This window comes from Archocentrus centrarchus, unplaced genomic scaffold (assembly GCF_007364275.1).
Source record: "Archocentrus centrarchus isolate MPI-CPG fArcCen1 unplaced genomic scaffold, fArcCen1 scaffold_45_ctg1, whole genome shotgun sequence".
Taxonomy (NCBI): domain Eukaryota; kingdom Metazoa; phylum Chordata; class Actinopteri; order Cichliformes; family Cichlidae; genus Archocentrus; species Archocentrus centrarchus.
Window position 1 is genome coordinate 438,678 of NW_022060271.1, and position 19,401 is coordinate 458,078.

At 42.8% G+C, this 19,401-nt stretch overlaps 1 protein-coding gene and 1 long non-coding RNA gene across 2 annotated transcripts in view; one reads left to right on the forward strand and one right to left on the reverse strand.

Annotated features, from left to right (window-relative positions):
• The window catches only part of LOC115777204 (uncharacterized), a 297,208-nt gene that overhangs the window by 174,834 nt on the left and 102,973 nt on the right, over positions 1-19,401 (reverse strand). The window lies entirely within an intron of this gene.
• Positions 12,124-15,833, forward strand: LOC115777253 (uncharacterized). The gene is made up of 4 exons (XR_004019605.1): positions 12,124-12,135; positions 12,950-12,983; positions 14,343-14,419; positions 15,787-15,833. It is a non-coding gene; the product is annotated as an uncharacterized LOC115777253 (long non-coding RNA).

The window sequence follows — 19,401 nt, forward strand, 5'->3', positions numbered from 1 at the left end:
TCAGTAATCCAATATTCCAAATTCATTAGTTACCGTCCTCACCGTGCAGAACCGAACCTTATCTCCAGATCGAACCCCTCTCGCCTGTCAGCACGTTCTCAGGTGGACTACCATCCGCTTTACGGCTCAGGTCCACCAGGCTTTGAGCCCTGGACAGCCCATCCACCTGGGTCTGCAGCCTCGGCTGATGTTGAACTGCTGCCCAGATTTTATTAATTTCCCGGTAAATCAGGTATCCTCCGAGCCCAAACAGAAGGGATACCGCTACCAAAAAGCCAAATATGCAGACGTCTTCAACGTCTTCGATCTCCAGGCCTGAGAGGCACACAGGTCTCCACGAACCCCAAGAATCGATGACGTATCCAACTGGGTCTGTTCTGTAAATGTTTATGAAGTTTAACCTGTGTGAGACTGAGAGTTTGTTTGGTTATGCTCTTATTTTGAAAAACAATAGTGATTGGTCGGTCGCGACCGATCCTCTGTGAGACCACAAAGGCCGGAAGTGAGCGGCTGTGAAATTGGACGGTCTAAACTTCATATCAGCGTCACCTGCCCTCACCTCTGCGTAGCTCATGTCGCCTAGCAACCGTGACAGCTGGAAGCACAGCTGTGTAAAAGCAGCTGGTTAAACGGAGAATGAACTTTTTCTCCTTTTTGTGGTTTAATTTTAAATCTTTAATTCAAAATAAGCTGTTAAAACAAGCATGACACATTTCAACATCAATAATACAGCTGAGTGAATCATTAATTTCCAACTATATATATATATATATATATATTTTTTAGCCTGTCATGTTTGGCAGTTTTCGCAATCGGGATATGATCCAAATGCGCTGGTGTACCAAACATATTTGCTTTCCCAAGAATAGCTCTGTAAGTTTTACAATAGGCTACTCTTGTTAGTATGTATTTAGTTAGTTTGTATTTTTATTTGATTTGATTTATTTACACCAGGCCTGACAGGCAGAAAGGAAAGGTAGGAAAAGGAGTGAGAAAGAGAAAAGAGAAAAAAACAAGACAAAGGTGAGAAAAGAATAATCAAAGAAAATATCCACACATATACATACACATCCACATATCTACACATGCACATACATACACACACACGCACACACACACACAATCCTGCTGTTGCTTGCAAATAATGTGTATGTGCCTCTGTCATGGAACGTACTCACCAATGGAGGCAAGAAACTGCAGTCACGCCCCCCGTGATCCAGAGGCGAACAGGGACGGACCTGATTAATATCCAACTATATTAAGTGAGACATTAATGTAGAATAAAACTATCCAGTTATGATGCTTAACTTTAATTTCAGGCAAAGCGATTTGCTGAGGAACAAATGAAACACTGAAACAAACCAAACATCAGCTGTTATTGATCATCTGAGTGAGTTATATCTGTGTTTAACTTCCACTCAGTAGTGAAAGCCAGCGGGGGTTTGAAAAGGATGTGCCGGCAGTCGGACGTTCTCTCCGGCTAAAGGAGCCTCGATAGCCCGGTCAGCTGACAGCTAGCGAGGCGAGCTGCTGGTAGAGCAGCGGCAACGACAGCTCCGAAAACAGGAGCACTTTTTGTAATTAAGAGATATCTTGATAAACGAGCTGATATTTGAGGTTTACACATTTACATTCTCGCCTCAAAACACCTTAAAAGTTTATTTTGTGTCACAGAAACAATCATATTTCAAACTTTATGGCCGCTTTCCTCCGCTCAGGTCTAAGCCCGCCACTCCTGACCAGCCCCGCCCCACAGATAAAACTCCGCCCCCTCATTTGAATATAAGAACATGAAATAAAAAGAGCTTCAAATGAAAAACGGGGTTAAAAAATAACATAAAATACATGAAATACGTAAAATAGCTTTACAAAATAAACGTTGTTTTCTCGCTGGTTGCCAGTCAGTTTTAGAATTGATTTTAAGGTTTTACTATTTGTTTCTAAGGTGCTACATGGGTTAGCGCCTTCTTACCTGTCCGATCTTATAAGCCTGCAGACTCCCACTAGGTCTGCTGAGCAAATGCTCCTAACTGTCCCGAGGTCAAGATTAAAACACAGAGGTGATCTTTGCAGCTGTTGCTCCGAACCTCTGGAACAAATTGCTCCTTCATATCAGGACCTCTTCAACAGTCGACACTTTGAAAACCCATTTTTATTCTTTGGCTTTGAAATCAGAATGAGTCCTGGAGACATTAGTGATGCTGCTTTCTTTTACTTATGTTTGATTATTTTATGTTTCCTGTCTTAACTGTCTCCTTATCTTATGTTTTATAATCTTTTATTTATTTTAAATGTACAGCACTTTGGTCAACTGCTGCTGTTTTAAATGTGCTTTAGAAATAAAGTTGACTAACAGTAAAGGTGGTATTTACCTGCATTTATATCAGCGGGGTATGGAGCTATATTGTCACATTTTGACAAGTTAAATTTAGAGAACACAGAAACATCTGAAAAAAATCACATTTGAAAACAGCAAACAGAAATGAAGCAGCACCCTCAAACCCACAGCTGATACTTTTGATTTAGAACTTGGTCAACAGATGTTCTCTTGACACCTACAACACTGGACTCCAGTTCAAGAAGAGCGTGTTAAGTATCTTTGACTTCCTGTAACTCATGAATATACAGCTGTGTTCAAAATAATAGCAGTCCCACATCACTAGCAGAAGCTTTAGTAAAGGTACAGAAAACCAACAGACCCAACAGGCATGACGTGCATGCTGCTGATTCTGGGAAACTGAATCATTTACTGAAAGGGGCGTGTTCAATTAGTGAGGTCATTGATGATGTGAAAAAAATAGGCGTCAAACAGGTGGACCTTATTTAAGGATCAAGGCAACTGACGCTGCATATGCTGGCTGTGCATTGGTCCTTGAAAAAGAGAGTAAAATGGGTCGTTCAAGACACTGTTCAGAAGAAGAGCGTTCTTTGATTAAGACATTAATAAAGAGGGGAAACCTATAAAGAAGTGCAGAAAATGATAGGCTGTTCAGCTAAAATGATATCAAACGCTTTAAAATTGCTGCCAAAACCAGAAAGGTGAGAAAAAAAAAGAAAAACGACTTTTTGAATGGATCGGAGAATAACCAAAGGCTCAGCCAATGATCAGCTCCAGGAGGATCAAAGAAGATCTAAGACTGACTGTGAGTACTGTAACAATCAGACAGCATCTATGTGAAGCCGAGCTACCAGCAAGAAGCCCCCACAATGTCCCATTGTTAAAAAACATACATGTGCTGAAGCAGTTACAATTTGCCAAAGAACACACTGACTGGCCTAAAAAGAAATGACGTAATATTTTGTGGACTGATGAGAGTAAGATTGTTCTTTTTGGGTCTAAGGGCCACAGACAGTTTGTCAGACGTCCTGCAAACACTGAATCAAGCCACAGTGAAGACGGTGAAGCACGGTGGTGCAAGCATCATGATATGGGAATGTTTCTCGTACTATAGTGTTGGTCCAATTTACCAGGGATCATGGATCAGTTTGAGTACATCAGAATACTGGAAGAAGTCATGTTGCCTTATGCTGAAGAGGAAATGATCTTGAAATGGGTGTTTCAACAAGACAAAGACCCCAAACACACCAGCAAGTGAGCAAAATCCTGGTTCCAGACCAACAGAATTCAAGTAATGGAGTGGCCAGCACAATCCCCAGACCTTAATCCCATAGAAAACTTGTAGGCTGACATAAAAAATGCTGTTCATGAGGCAAAGCCTAGAAATGCAGAGGAACTGTGGAACGTAGTACAAATGTCCTGGGCTGCGTTACCTGTTGACCGGTGCCAGAAGTTGGTCGACTCCATGTACCACAGATGTGAAGCAGTTATCAGAAACGGTGGTTATGCAACTAAATATTAGTTTATGAGTCTCAGGAAAGTTGAGTCTTCAAGCATTTCTTAGTTTCTACAGAAAATGTTTGAGTCTGTAAAGAAAGACATCAACACTGCTGTTTTTTTGAACATTATATTTCTTGACTTTCTGTAAAATACTATCAAATTCAATGACTTTATCCAATTTTCTTGCTTTGGAATAGAACGTGCAGGGTCCCCAATGCATTTGTGTTCATTAAAATACAATTTATCTGAAGAATTTTGAGGTTTACTTACCTTTGCTATTATTATGAACATAACTGTAAGCCTCTGCAGCACCCATAAGCCAATAGGGTTCCGGGGTGAAACCTTCCAAATGCAGAATCTCCATCCACATAGGAATGAAACGCCCGTTCCAAAATCTTTTTGCTAGGTGTTCCCGATACCTGAAAACGTAGTGACGTTCTAGAGGAAAAACACAGATCTCCCTTCTGTGCTTTTGGATCAGCATTTTAAGAACAGACTTTAAGGAGAGCTTCAGGAAATCCAAAACCACCTCCGGTAGCTGTCCCACTATCTCCACAGGCAGTCCTCGTACACCCAGGTGGATCCATCAGTTTGTATGCTCTGACCTCTGACCCCCTCAAATCCTGAAGCTGCATAGACACTGCAGCTGTCGGGGTCAACCTCTGCGTGTTGTCAGAGCTCTCGTTGAAGTAAGCCACGGTTGTGTCCGTTGAAAGTCGGATGTTTTCAAAAATGATGCACGGCAGCCGTTTTAAAGGGTTATAGCAGCTGGGCAGCAGGTGGAGGGAGAGGGAGGCGTGGCTCTGTTTACAAGTGAACAGTTTTTCTTACAGTGTTTTTCTCTCTTAGGCTGTGATTAAAGAGTTTGTTGACTTTAGATATTTTAGACTCCATCATCTTCAGCCACTCATGCACAGGGAGTCATAGCACGTTATGAAACACAGCTGACTGAGAGTTATAATAGTCTAATAAAAAGTCATCACCATGCTCCGGCTGTTCAGTGGTCTGTCTGCTTGTTCTAAAAATCCATTTACCAAAGAGCTCCTCTTCCTTTCCTACACACTGAAGGTCAAAACGCTTTTAGGTGCAGGTGGTGGCAGCAGGGGTGGAAGCTGTTCATCTTCTTGCTCTTCCTTTATTTTATCAATCACCAAAACTGCCAGGTATCATCATTGTCCTCTTCTTGTTTGACATCACACTTGTTGGTCTGTGTGCTCATTAGTTGTTAGTTATAATTATCAAAATGAAAAGAAACAAACATTTGAAATATATCAGTCTGTGTGTAATGAATAAATATAATATCCAAGTTTCACTTTTTGAATGGAATTACTGAAATAAATCAACCTTTTCACGATATTCTAATTTGATGACCAGCACCTGTACTGACACTCTCACACTGCTCAGACCGTCACAGCTCAGAGTTCAGCTTCACACTTTGTTAAAGCTCATCTGTGGAATGAAGTCCGGCCGGCCGCACGGCACTGCCGAGGAAAGAGGAGGAGCTTCGGTTTCCTCGTAGTTTTACACCTGAGCGCTCCGGCTGGAGGCGGGGCTGCAGCCTCACCCTGACACACACAAAGCTCCACCTTCAGTCCTGACGCTCACACATCCACTGTAGGCAGTCTGCCATGATGTTTGGCTGCAGCCACTAAATGTGACTCACTGAGGCCTCTTTTCCACCGACGGGTTCTGGTGCCGGTGCCAGTATTTGAACCATTCACTCGGTGCTCGGCTGAAAAATGGGTTCAACTCGGGCCCACAAACTAGCTGGTGTTGAACCAAGAACAGGTGACTCTGCCGTGTCAACATCAAGTTTTCTGTTGTGTCTTTTCTGGTCCTGACTGTGGCAGCTGTGCTGCTTCTGGATCAGCCCACCAGCTTCTTCTTTGTGTGAATAGTTGGCAGGTCTGGGGTCAGTTCCAGAGCCTTTGTAACAACTAGATTCAGTGTGTGTGCAGTGCAGACCGCAGGGCGCAGCTTCAGCTCCTCCAATCATATTACTGCACCATCAGGAACGAGACATGTGACTCTTGATGTCACACAGGCCAAACTTTCCTCTGTGTGTGTCTGTGGGAATTTGAGTCCACTAAGCAGTGCAGACCTCAGACCTGCCATCTCCACAGAGCAACTTCCAGCCCAGCAGGCCTCCATATGAAGCTAAGTCCACGTGTCTGCTGTCAGACTGCTGCAGGAACTTTGTGGAGCTCAGCTTTGGCCTCGTCTCTCTCTTGTTGGTATTTGTCCTTTCCAGCCTAAAGTGAAGGAAGAAATGAAGGATTTATTGGAGGACAGCTCTGATCCGTGTCTCACACAGACCTTCCTGGTTGGGAGAACACAGGTTGGATCCAGCTTTGCTCTGAAGGCCCTGAAGCCTTTCTCCTCAGCTCTGCTGAGTGTGTCTGTAACCATCATCCAGCTGCTCCTTTCTGCTCGCTGCTATACAAACATTAGATTATATTCAACTTTATTGGCATTAAAAAGTTCATATTCACCAAGAACTGTAGCATCCAATCTGAGTGCAAGCAGCATGTAAGGTGCAGACAATAATGCAACATTTAAATATGTGTCTACAGTATATGCACATTTTATATGCACGTGTATAATGATGTTAATGGTGCCTCCGAGGCCGAGACCAACACACAGCTCCATGGAAGCAGAAACACCTCAAAGATGTGTGTGTGAAGGCTGGCTCAGCTCTGAGGACACATCATCCAAATATTGAGGGGAGCCAAATGGAAACCAGTGGAATCAGTGTCTCCAACAGGTGCTCACAGGTGGGCCTCCACACGCTGCACCTGGATTTTTAGAGCCTCCATAAAGTCGGCCTTCAGCAGATGTGCTAAATCTGACCCTGGAGCAGCTTCACAGAGTATTCAGAGCCTTCACTTGGTCACATGTTGTTCTGCTGCAGCCTGATGCTGCAGCTGTTTCCATTCATGTTCTCCTTCATCTCCACTCAGATGATGATGAAGTGACAGCAGAACTTTAGGATGTTCTCCAAAGAACAGAGTGAAATCTCAGCTTTCCTGAAGGATTCAGAGCTTCTGCACAAACACTTGAAATGGAGCTCAGGTTCCTCCCGTTCCTCTGGATGATGCTGAGATGTTTCTGCAGCCTGATTGGATCAAAGCTTTGAAGCAGCCTGGTTAGTGTGCGCACAAAGCTGCTCAGTCACAGGAAGTCAGTGACATCAGTGCAAAGAGCCTGAGATGATGTGTGTCTGTCAGAGACATCAGTCAGTGACACATTAGCAGTGAAACGAGGTGTGCTGGAAGTGTGCAAACACAAAGTCCACGAGGAGGCAGGAACCCCGAAAATCCAAACACTGAAACACTAAAACATTCACAACTTCCAAGAACTCGGAATCTGAATCCCAACAAGCTCAGAGACACCACTGAAGGAACTTCACAGCAACACAACTTCAAAGAAACACACAACACTGGGCAAAGGGCCCAGGACCATGACACATTATTGATCCTCAGGAGGAGGTCAAAGGTCATTCAAAGGTTTTCTCTCTCCTGCTTCAAGATCCAGCAGGTATCAGCAGAGGAGCTTCAGTCTGCCCAGCAGCACATGACTGTTTCCATGTGACCTCTGACCTTTAACACAGCAGGAAACAGAAGTGAAGCATGAAAAATGGATGAAGTTCACAGGAAGAAGAAAACTAAATGAATGACTTTAATTATTGATGTTAAAGTTCATCAGTGAACTAAAGTGTAAACATTAATGTGACCTTTAGGGTCAGCTGCTCTCAGGCTGTTTGTACTGATGTGTGACAGCAGGACGCTCTGACCCCTCACAGGCCTCTCACACTGGGACGGGGTCAGAGGTCACATTTGTCTTCCATCTTGTCTGCAAGTGAAAGTGAAACTGCTGAGCTCATCCTCCATCTTGTGTCTGATTACAACTAGTGATGGCATGATACCACTTTTTTATGTCCGATACCGATATTTTACATTTGGATATCAAATCAATTCAGTTCAATTTTATTTATATAGCACCAAATCACAACAGTCGCCTCAAGGCGCTTTGTATTGTGGGTAAAGACCCTACAATAACACAGAGAAAACCCAACAGTCAAAACGACCCCCTATGAGCAGCACTTGTGACAGTGGGAAGGAAAAACTCCCTTTTAACAGGAAGAAACCTCCATCAGAACCAGGCTCAGGGAGGGGGGGGTCATCTGCTGAGGGGGGAGAGCCAGAGATTAATAATAACTAATGATTAAATGCAGAGTGGAGTATAAACAAAGTAAATAAGGTGAATCAAAGAAACAGTGCATTATGGGAACCCCCCAGCAGCCTAGGCCTATAGCAGCATAACTAAGGGAGGGTTCAGGGTCACCTGATCCAGCCCTAACTATAAGCTTGATCATAAAGGAAAGTTTTAAGCCTAATCTTAAAAATAGAGAGGGTGTCTGTCTCCTGAATCCAAGCTGGGAGCTGGTTCCACAGAAGAGGGGCCTGAAAGCTGAAGGCTCTGCCTCCCATTCTACTCTTAAGTATCCTAGGAACCACAAGTAAGCCAGCAGTCTGAGAGAGAAGTGCTCTGTTGGGGTGATATGGTACTATGAGGTCTTTGAGATAAGATGGGGCCTGATTATTCAAGACCTTGTATGTGAGGAGAAGGATTTTAAATTCTATTCTAGATTTAACAGGGAGCCAATGAAGAGAAGCCAATATGGGAGAAATCTGCTCTCTCTTTCTAGTCCCTGTCAGTACTCTAGCTGCAGCATTTTGGATCAGCTGAAGGCTTTTCAGGGAGTCGCTCCTCATTTCTTCATGTTTTTCCAGGAAAATGGAAACAGATGCAGTTATTCATTGAAAGCTGTTCAAACATACTTGTAAATACAGGATATGAAGTAAAAACGACTCTAATGAGCTTCAAAGTCCATATTTGGTGTGACCTCCTTTGTTCTTCAGCACAGTCTGCAGGAACAGTTCTCCAGGGTTCTTTGGATGTTCCTGCCTCTGGTCCTGCTCTCTGTCAGGATGATCCCACACTGCCTCAGTAATGCTGAGCTCTGAGGCTGATCCATCACTGACTGTGTGTTTGGATCACTGCCATGCTGCAGAATGAAGCTGCAGATGGTGCTGCATGGTGGATCAGGGCGAACCTCAGCCTTTACTTCCTGTTTCCTTCCTTCCTGACAGCCCCCCCTCCCACTGAGACCATCTCTGATGGTTTCAGTGACAGCAGATGATCAGCTGAAGGTCCAGATGCAGCTCTGAGCTCCTGCTGGATCCTGTTTCTGAGTCCTGGTTCTTCAGGAGCTGACTTTTCTAACCCTAACCCCCGAGGCCAAAGGGGGCGTGGCCATATGAAGCCTGTGTCGAGGCCCGTATCGTTTTTGTGACATCACGTGACTGCCCGATGATGTGATTGGAGCTGCTGACAGAGACGTGGGAACAGAGGAAGTGTTGTGGGTGGTCTGAGTGTGAGCCACTGTTACAGCAGCAGAATCAGAAGCACCTGGATCCTCACCTGTCCTCATTAGAGCTTCAGTTTCAGCTGCTTCAGTCCTCTCTGACTGTCTTTATAAGGCTGTGGACGTTACAGCAAACAGAAGGAACCCCCTGACCCCCGACACTCTCACTTTATGTTATTCAGGAAGATAAATTAATAAAGCACCCCCACCCAAGCACTTCCTGTACCTGTTTATCCACAGACACACCACACTGACTCTATGCAATACTTTATTAATATACCACTGAGATATAAGAGAGAAAACTTTAATGATCCCATGATGGGAAATTTGAATATTACAGCAGCTCAGAGAAGGAGGAGGAAACTAAATCAAATAGAAAACACTATATACATCAAATATATATCAATATACATACACACACATATACATCAGAACACTATATACATTTGTAGCTGGGAAAGTACACAGCATACACAGTATGCATCATGGCTGAGAGTGTAATAAATGTGTATGTACTGTGTGCATAAGTGATGTCAGTGGAGGTAAAGTGTCAGGTGACTGATGACATCATGGGGTCCATGATGATGTCATCTTTGCTAACATCCTCCTCTCACCCACCACCCTCACAGACTCCAGAGGACATCCCAGCACAGACTCCACCTCCGCACCAGTTTGTCAGTCCTGCTCCTGTCCCTTTGGGTGCATCCACCCCCCCAGCAGACCACTGCATAGAAAAGGGCCGACGCTCCCACTGAGTCATAAAAGGTCTTTAACTGATCGATACACCACGATCAGCTCAGATTTATTTCATCTGCTGTTACAAAACCTCAAATGGAGATTTGGACATAATATTTGCATCATTCTGATCAAAGATCTGCCAACATGTAACAGAACAGCAGGACTGCTGTACATCAAATGACCAGCAGGTGGCAGCACTCCTAAATGAGCTGGTTAACGAGGCTTCGTGTGATTGGGGGCTTTTGGGAATCAGTAGGAAAGATTGGACACATTCACAGAGCCTCATTATACCATCACTAACGAGCAGAAACAGGCCACACCTCCACCTGAGCAGGAAGGAAACAGGAAACATGACTCTGCCTTTGATGCCCCCCCCCAGGTACAGACCTGACTTTACATTTAGGTGCTCCTCCTAAACTAAACGGCCCCTCACTGTCTGTGAATGAGTTTCCTTGTTTTCACTCTCCTCCAATCAAATATGAGAGTTTCACAGCTCGATGACATCATCAGGTCACAGCCTGAGGAGGAGAAATGGCTGAAGGCCTCACTGCTCCTGGGTGTTTGACAGCCCTGAGGCATGCTGGGAGATGTAGTGATGGAGGTGTTGAGTGTTTCAGGCCTGTGGATGTACCACAGATATATTTAGTTAGAATCACATGAGGCCCACATGCTTTTGATTCCAGCTGTTCACACAGCTTCAGAGCTCTGGGTCAGGACAGGTCAGAGTCAGGGGTCATCTCAGAGGTCATCAGCCTGAGTCACCATGGAAACCACCTGGAAACAGACCAAGCTGTGAGTGAGAAAGCTTCCTGTCCTCATCACTTCCTGTCAGCCTGTTCCAGCCTGCAGCATCATTAAACAGATGTTCAGAGAAACGTCCTCATTGTTAATAACATGCAGCCATAATCAGTGTCTCTGCTCTCTGATCTGACCCTAATAATTCAAACTAAACAGAGTTCATATCTGGGCACCAATGAGGTCACATAACTAAAACCTCTGCTGTTCATAAATCACTGCTGAGCTGTTGTGTGGTCTGATTGTTAGCAGCACCTTCTCTGGGACCTTCATCTCCTTTCTGGGGTAAAGCTGTGCTAGCTGCTGACCTGATGGAGCATACGGGCCAAGCTCAGTGGATGATGGAAGCAGGTCCATGAGAGGGAAGAAGGATCCAGACTGAGCTTTAGCTGCATCACCTGCAGCTGCAGAGAAGCAGGATTCACATTAGACAGCAGCAGCAGCCACACAGCCTCCATGAGGGTGGAAACAAGGCTGAGGTGGTGATGGATGAGCCTGATGGAGGCAGGACTCCCCTCTGTTTCCACCCACTGCTCAGCATGAGTCAGTGTAAATGTTGCAGTTATTCTCCTGCAGCTGGTTTCCTTCATGCTCAGGGTGCAGCTTTGTTGTAAGACTTCATGAGGCCCCATCAGCAGCTGAAGGCTCACTGGGTGAGGACATCTTCAAACAGAGATGCTGGACATTTCTGCTGTGGGATATCTGAGCATCTTTGTGGTGGAAGGTGTGATGTGACAGGACATGTGGGTCCATGAGCTCTACATCAGAGTGAGCCACTGTCACAGGAGGTCAGGAGGACCAGAGACTCCTGGGTCCAACTAGGAGGAGGAGGAGGCCGCAGGTCTGAGCCCCCCCTCTGAGGCTGGCAGCAAACAGATGTAGTGTCTGATCTACAAAGTCAGATCTTTGAGCAGATGTTCAGTGGAAGCTCATGTAGGAGTTTCCATCTCACTCTGATGTGTGAAGCATGCTGCAAGCAGAGAGCAGAGAGAGAAGAAGCAGCTCAACATGAGGCTGACTCAGTGCTGTGTTCAGGACCACCAGAGTCCTTCTCTCCAGTGGACAGCCACTGTGTTCAGACTGTGCACACTTAACCCAGATATTAATTGTAATTAAACGTTTTAGTAATCATTACTTATTCTTTCGTGCTTGGTAAAAATGTCCCATTACTAAATCAAATTAGTTAACTGTACCTTTCTACACAAATATAGAGTGTAATGAACTTGTTAAGCAGAGATTACTAAAGATATTATGTTTTTGAAGTGAAGGGGCGGGGCATATTCAAACTCAGTCCTGCTGCAACATGCACCGTGGCAAGTTCAACGGCTCCTGACTGGTAAGTGCGAAGAATAACTATTTTAAATAATTCTAGCTATTTCTTTGCTTAAAGGATAGCTGAGTTCCATGTGCAGATATAACTGAAAATTATAGTTACAGCCTACCGCCACCATTATCAACACTTTGTAAAGGTAAAGTGGGGGTTTTGGAATCGAAGTTAAATATCGCGAGTGGAGTGGCGAGCGCGAATGTTAGCATTGGCTTAGTGTTAGCGTACTGACGAGTCTCAGTTTATAACGGACAGTCACTTTAGGAGAGATGTAGTTTGCTGAAATAAACCTTTATTACACCAAGTTTAAGCCGAGTGTATCCTGTCTCTGAGAGTCATTTTTTTTAATTGAAAAAGCCGCTCCAGTAGTGTCAAGACAGCTAAATGCTATCGTTAGCTTAGTGTTTCACATCGTTCGTAACAGCATGTGCTTGTGTTAACATAGTACACGTTTTTTTCTATACGGTTTCGTTTGTACTGAAATGTAATGGTCGGACACAAAGGTTGAAATCTTGTATGACTAAAGAGCTGAAGCTGAGGTTATCGCCAGTTGTTCTTCTTCACCTCTGCAGACTCTTAAAATACAGAACTGACAACAAGTTAGAAACGTTATTAAACCTGTCAATTGTCTGCAGACAGAAGGGTAAGCCTAACTCATTCGGCAATATTTTAACTCTAATGTGAAACGGGAAAACAACATTTTCAGGCTGAGAACAGAAATTTCAAAGGGAGACAGTATTTCAAAGTACCATATTTCCTTGATCGCTGATGACATGGTTGTGGACAAGTGTGCTAAAATTTTTATTATTTTTTGTTCTTACAGGTCCGTGTGAAGATGCAGTGGAAGTGCAAATACTGTGAGTTTACATCAGAGAAAAGGGGTTACCTCTTAAAACATTACAGGCTAAAACATGGAAGCTACACCAGAACTGTACCAGTCATTTCCTTGCTTACACCAAGAGTGTTTATGCACATTTAAGTCCATCAGTGCACTTAGGGTCCACTTATCCAAAATTCACCAGAAAGACCAAGATGCACAACTGTGTGAAACACTGACCTTTCACTGTCAGTCCTGTGATTTTTCTGCTGCTTGCACAGAGGCAGTTTTTATCACTCACTTGCGGAGTACACATTTAAAAGTTAATCACAGAGTCCACTGTCCATATAATGGGTGTAACTTTCATACTACTGTGTACTCCACATTCAATGCACACAGAAGCAAACAGCACAGAACAGGCAATTGGAAGATGTTCAAACCAGAAATAGTGTCTGGTAGTGAAACCAATGAAGTGGCAGAAGAGGAACCTGGGCCCCCAAACAACACTGTTGATTTAGAAGGCAGCGAAGAGTCCAGCGATGAAGAGCATCATGATCTTGGGAAACAGTTGGAGCACAACCTAGCTGCTCTTTTTTTAAAGATGCAAACCATCCTCCACATTCCACAAAGTTCTATCGATGAAGTTATACAACGGCTCCTACATTTACGTGAACTGTCCCAACCACTGCTGCACAATTCAGTCAAGGACATTTTGAAGCTACACACAGATGTAGATGATTCAACTGTGAAACAGGTAGTCAGGGCTGCCTCAGAGAGCAATATCATACTAAAGTATTGTGGCAAGGGTGGCTCCTTATAACCTCTAAAAGGAGAGCAGCATATGTAAACAAAAACTTTGATGTGGTTATGCCAGTTGAGTACTTTATTGCCAGGGAAAAGAAATCCAGTGCTGTATATGTTCCTATAAATGCCATGTTACAGAAAATGTTGAACAGGGCAGACATTTTAGATAAAGCTCTTCCAGTACAAAAACATGTGCCACATGAGTACAGTACATACAGAGATGGTTTGTACTGTAAAGAAAATGGCCCCCTTAACAGCGAGGAATTCAGAATCGCTGTTGGACTTTACACAGATGATTTTGAAGTGTCCAATCCATTCGGGACATCTAAGAAAAAACATAAAATGAGTGCAGTGTATTGGGTGCTTGCCAATATGCCATCAAAATATAGGTCCACACTCCAGTCCATTCAACTTGCTCTTTTATGTAAAGCCTCTGATGTAAAAGAATATGGCTATGCTAAAATTCTTCATCCTCTGATCCAGGATCTGGTTTCTTTGGAGCAAGATGGCCTAAATGTTGAGAAGTTGGGAGCATGTGTCAAAGGCACAGTGTTGTATGTGGCTGCTGATAACTTGGCTGCTCATTCTTTTGCAGGATTCTTTGAGAGCTTTGGAGTGGACAAGTTCTGCAGGTTCTGCATGGCAACGATGAGTGAGATCCAAGACAAGGAGGTAAGCTCAGGCTCTTTTGAACCCCGAACTGCAGACATTCACAACAAACAGGTACAGGAGGTACAGCAGGATCCCACTTTGGCAAAACAGTATGGTGTAAAGGGACGATGTGTACTAACTGACAGTCCGGAGCACTTTCATGTTGTTCATGGCTATCCCCCTGACATCCTACATGACCTTTTTGAAGGGGTTGTTCCTGTGGAGTTATCACTCTGCATTTCAGAACTGATTTCTAAGAAATATTTCACATTAGAAACACTGAACCATGCTAACACATCTTTTGCATATGCTTTTCATGACAAAACTGACCAGCCTCAGCCTATTGCCCAAGGCTTCTCTACCAAAGGGACCATAGGTAGAAATGGCCATGAGAACTGGGCTCTAATCAGGTTGCTCCCACTTCTCATTGGCCATAAAGTGCCTGAAGGGGATGATGCCTGGAACGTTCTGATGCTCCTTAAAGATATTGTTGAATTGGCTGTAGCAACAAGGCACACTGAAGAGTCTTTACATTTCTTTGAATGCAAAGTGTCAGAACACAGAGAACTGTTGCAAACTACATTCCCAAATTTCAAATTGCGTCCAAAACACCACTTCATTGAGCATTATCCTGAGATGATTAAGGCATTTGGCCCACTGTCAGATGTCTGGACAATGCGTTTCGAGGGAAAACATAAATTCTTCAAGCGGGTCATTCGTAATGCACACAACTTCAGACATGTGGCACTTACACTGGCTGTAAAGCATCAGAAAATGATGGCTTACTGTTTGGACACAAGTTCGTTTTTCAAGCCCTCAGTTGAGCTGGACAAAGTTACCACAGCACTGATCACATCTTTCCCCGAGAATGTCCAACAAGTTTTCTGCAATAGAGTACCCCAACTTACAAAGGTTCTGGTTGCATCATCAGTCTCTGTAGATGGAATTAGATATTGTGCTGATATGATACTCTCTGTTGGTTCATGTTCAGGCCTCCCAAATTTCAAACAGATCAAGCAGATTGTGGCAATAAACACAGAGATCTTGTTTGTCTGCTATACAATGATGGCATGGTACCATGAACATTTCAGATCATTTGAACTCTGTGGCAGCACAAATCCCTCTTTGTGTGTGGTGGAACTAAAAGAGCTGAATGATGTTTTCCCTCTGTCAGCATACAGATTTGGAGAAAATTCAGTAGTGACACTCACTCGCTATATTCTGTGTTGAGAAACCACAAGTGTTGTCAGTCCTAGCATTGCTCTGGATAGAGTCTAAATGTAAGCCTAATTGGTAATTTTGTATCTTTTTTGATAAGCCTTGTGTTAAACTGAATATCTATGTCTTTGTGTATATATTTCTAATAAGCTATTTCTTTTATTTCCAAGATGGCAGCACACCAGAAGATGACCTTGAGAGTAATTTTCACAGAGACGCATATAAGAAAGGTTGTTCTGAATACGAGACCTACTACAGTGGAGGATTTGATAGGCAAGCTTAAAGAATCACTGGGACTTAATTTCAACTTCAGTCTCCAGTACCAAGATCCTGAATTCAATTATGAAGTGTGCAATCTGACAGATATCGAAGATCTTCCTGAAAAACCAACAGTCAAGGTCATCCCTCTACTTGAGTTGGTATCTGTCTCAACATCTGAAGAAATCTTGAGTGGCACACCCAGTGTAGCAGATACAGAGATCCTCTCTACATCCTCGCAGGAGCGACAGAAACAGTGGCCAGATTGTTTTGATTTTCCTGTTGATGTAGCATATAGACTTAGGCAAGCAGATCTTCAGTTTCTTCGTGATGGTACGCACCTGAAAGTAACAAAAGAGCTGAAACATGAGATTCTTGAAAGATTGGCAGAGAGCATGTATAGTTACACAGCATACCCAAATAATGCTCAGTTTGAAAGTGTTGCACAAGCCCTCATAAGCAAGCACCCCTCTCTCCAGGAGCGAGGCTCAACCAGTCGCTGTAGTGGCTGGAAAAATAGTCTAAAATTTCAAATGGCTAATTACAGAACAAAGCGCAGAAGATCAGGGTGCCTTGATGTAGCAGTAAATGCAGGGAAACGAGGAGGGCATTCAACTGAAGGAGAACCAGCCAACAAGAACATCAAGAAGGCAAAGAAAGGCGAGATCAACTTCTTACCCAACTTTCCAGAGGGATTTAATCAGGTAGCCCGCAAAGACTTGGTTAATGAAATGCAGAAGAGAACACCAAATGGACAGCTTGTGAAAGAGAAGATGGATCTGACATTTGCATTGAGAAGAAAAGAGGTGGTGGAGTCAGAACCTGCCGTATGTGAGATGGTGGAACGTTGGCCTGCTCTTTTCACAGAAGATCAGGTTAGTTCATTCATGAATAAGATAATGAGAACTTTTTTTTAATATGTGTCTGTGTTTCTCTTAGGAAACTGCCTTTATAAAACCTAAAAATATTTATCTGTTAGCCATTCCCACTGTCAGCAAAAAAAAGTAATTTTACCATGCAGGACATGGGAGTTGCTATCTACAGCTGCCTTTATCTTTTTTGGTAAGGAATATTGTATATTGAGTTAGTCATTATTGTGAAATCAATCCCAACACCCTGATGCAGAACTCTGATTTGAGATTATTCTGAAGAGGTTTATCATCTATTAATTCCCTGTTCACGGTACGCTATCCTGCTTATTAAAAGGTTACTTGCCAACAAAAATATATAATTTGACGCAAAATATTAATAGTCTGTTTATATGTAGCAATGGTCTGCTACACAAAAGTAACACAATACCACAAACAATCAGGGCAGTAGAAAAGCAACTCCTGTGTTGTGCGCGGTACAAAGTTTTTGTCAAAGAAGTTTGACTAGAATAACTGAAATATCCCCAAATTTAAAGTGTTCAGTGAGTGAGTTGAAGGGGGCTTTGTGTTTTACAGCTGACCATGTCCACACCTGTGCAATTTTTATTGCTGGCCTCACTCTGGTGCTTCCACCTTCAGTTATTAGCTGTAAAGATGTAATATTGGAGCATTTTCTGTATTTTGCAGGTATGCATGGAGTTCAACAGGATTGTTGGCAAGAATCTCAAACAGGAATTCTATGAGAGCGTTGATCGGCACAGTCCTCGTCTTATCGAGATTTTTCGATCCAAGAGAGGGAACATTGGCCAAATGTTGACACAGCTTTCCCAACAAACAATGGTTGGTCCTATTATGCACTTGCATTGTGTGCAACAGCTCATGTAATGACTTGGCTTTAAGTCCAACTGTGTTCATTTTCATGCTTGCCATAGATTGTTGAAATGATTAAAAGATTTTGAATTTAGGGATGGAAAAACAAGGCTGAGTTTCTGAACTTCACTAAAACTTTCAGAGAACTTCAGTAAAACCTGCTAGTTCTTCTCAGTGTTGTAACAGTGGGTTAATTAACCACGAGCCATGTATTTCTTAAATTTTAGGGAATGTGCCTTCAAAAGTCCTTGATTACCATTAGGGATGCACTGATATTAAAATGTGGGATGATATCGATACCCGATATTAATATTGCTGTTATGGCAGATAACTGATAATGTATACAATATATATATTTCACTACCCTTTCCACACCTTGGAAAAAACAAAACAATCCCACCGCTGACATTGATTCTCTGCTTCAGATGAACTCCTCACAATCTTGCGCTGCATCGCTGTCACATGACCAAACAAATACCACATGACTAACCTCCTCCCCTGCCCGTCCGGAATCAAATGACAAGAAGATGGAAATAGATATGGGTTGTTAATATTGACCCAGTTTTATTTATCGGACCAATACTCGCATGTTAACAAATGACTAATATTGGCTGATACCAATGTTAATGCCGATATATTGTACATTCCTAATAATGATGCTTAAGAAGGTGTGGGGACTTTATATTGTTTGATACAATCAATTGTGCTTAGTTACTTGCTTATTTTTGTCATTTTACTGCCCAAAAGACTGCAGAGCCAACTGATATTCAAACACTGGTGCTCAGAGGACTTCCTGTTATCCTTGGTGACAACCCCACAGACTTGTACAAACCAGCCTTTGTAAGTAATTTTACTTAAAGACTACCTAAAGGAACAATAACACCTCAATCTTGAGTTTTCACTCTTATACATGGTTCTCATGGGTCTTTGAAATACTTTAAATTCTTTAATATTTACTTTGCAATAATGTTTTGCAGCTGTGTTGTATGACCTATTTATCCAAAGTCAGTGTATTACTTGCATTAAGTGCCATTTGACATGGCCCCGGTTTGGAAAAGCAGCAGAGGTACTGGTGTAGGAAACTAAGCAATATACTGCTGTGATCAGTGTTTCTAACAACATTATTTTAGCCACCTAAAAAATCTAGATCAGAGAAATGTACACTATACATAGAATATTTTCACTGCATTACTGTCAGTCAGACTTCTGACATAAAATTACTTTTATATAAGTTGTATAAAGATTTCTCCTGCCAAACTTCATAGACAAAATCTGTTTACTTTGCTGAACAGAGGAACGGCTCTTCTACTGCTGCCTCAGTCTGTTCGATTGTGTTATTATTTGGTTGGTTTGGATTCACTAAACTCACACAGTAGCACACATTTAAGGATCAAGGACATGCTAGACTAACAACTCTTGTGTTCTGTGAGGTAAAATTACAAATTTGTCCTATGGCATTTGGTTGGCATGAAGAGAGTGCTGTAACTTAATTTTCTAGTCAGATAGGTCCGTTGGACAGCAGTTTGAGATGCTGAAAATAGTGTGCGTCCACTAAAACTGATATCAATTTTTTGACTTATCTAAAAATACAAGCTGCAGCAGTACATTGCTTATCTACCTACACTGATCCACCTGCTGCTTCTCCAAATTGGGGAAAGGCTGACCACCATCTACTGTAGGTAAATATGCTGATGCATCTGTAAGCACCTCATGCAACCCACTTTAAAGGGATAGTTTGGGTTTTTTTTTTTTTTATAGTAATTTATATCTTATGCTATGCTGTGTTGG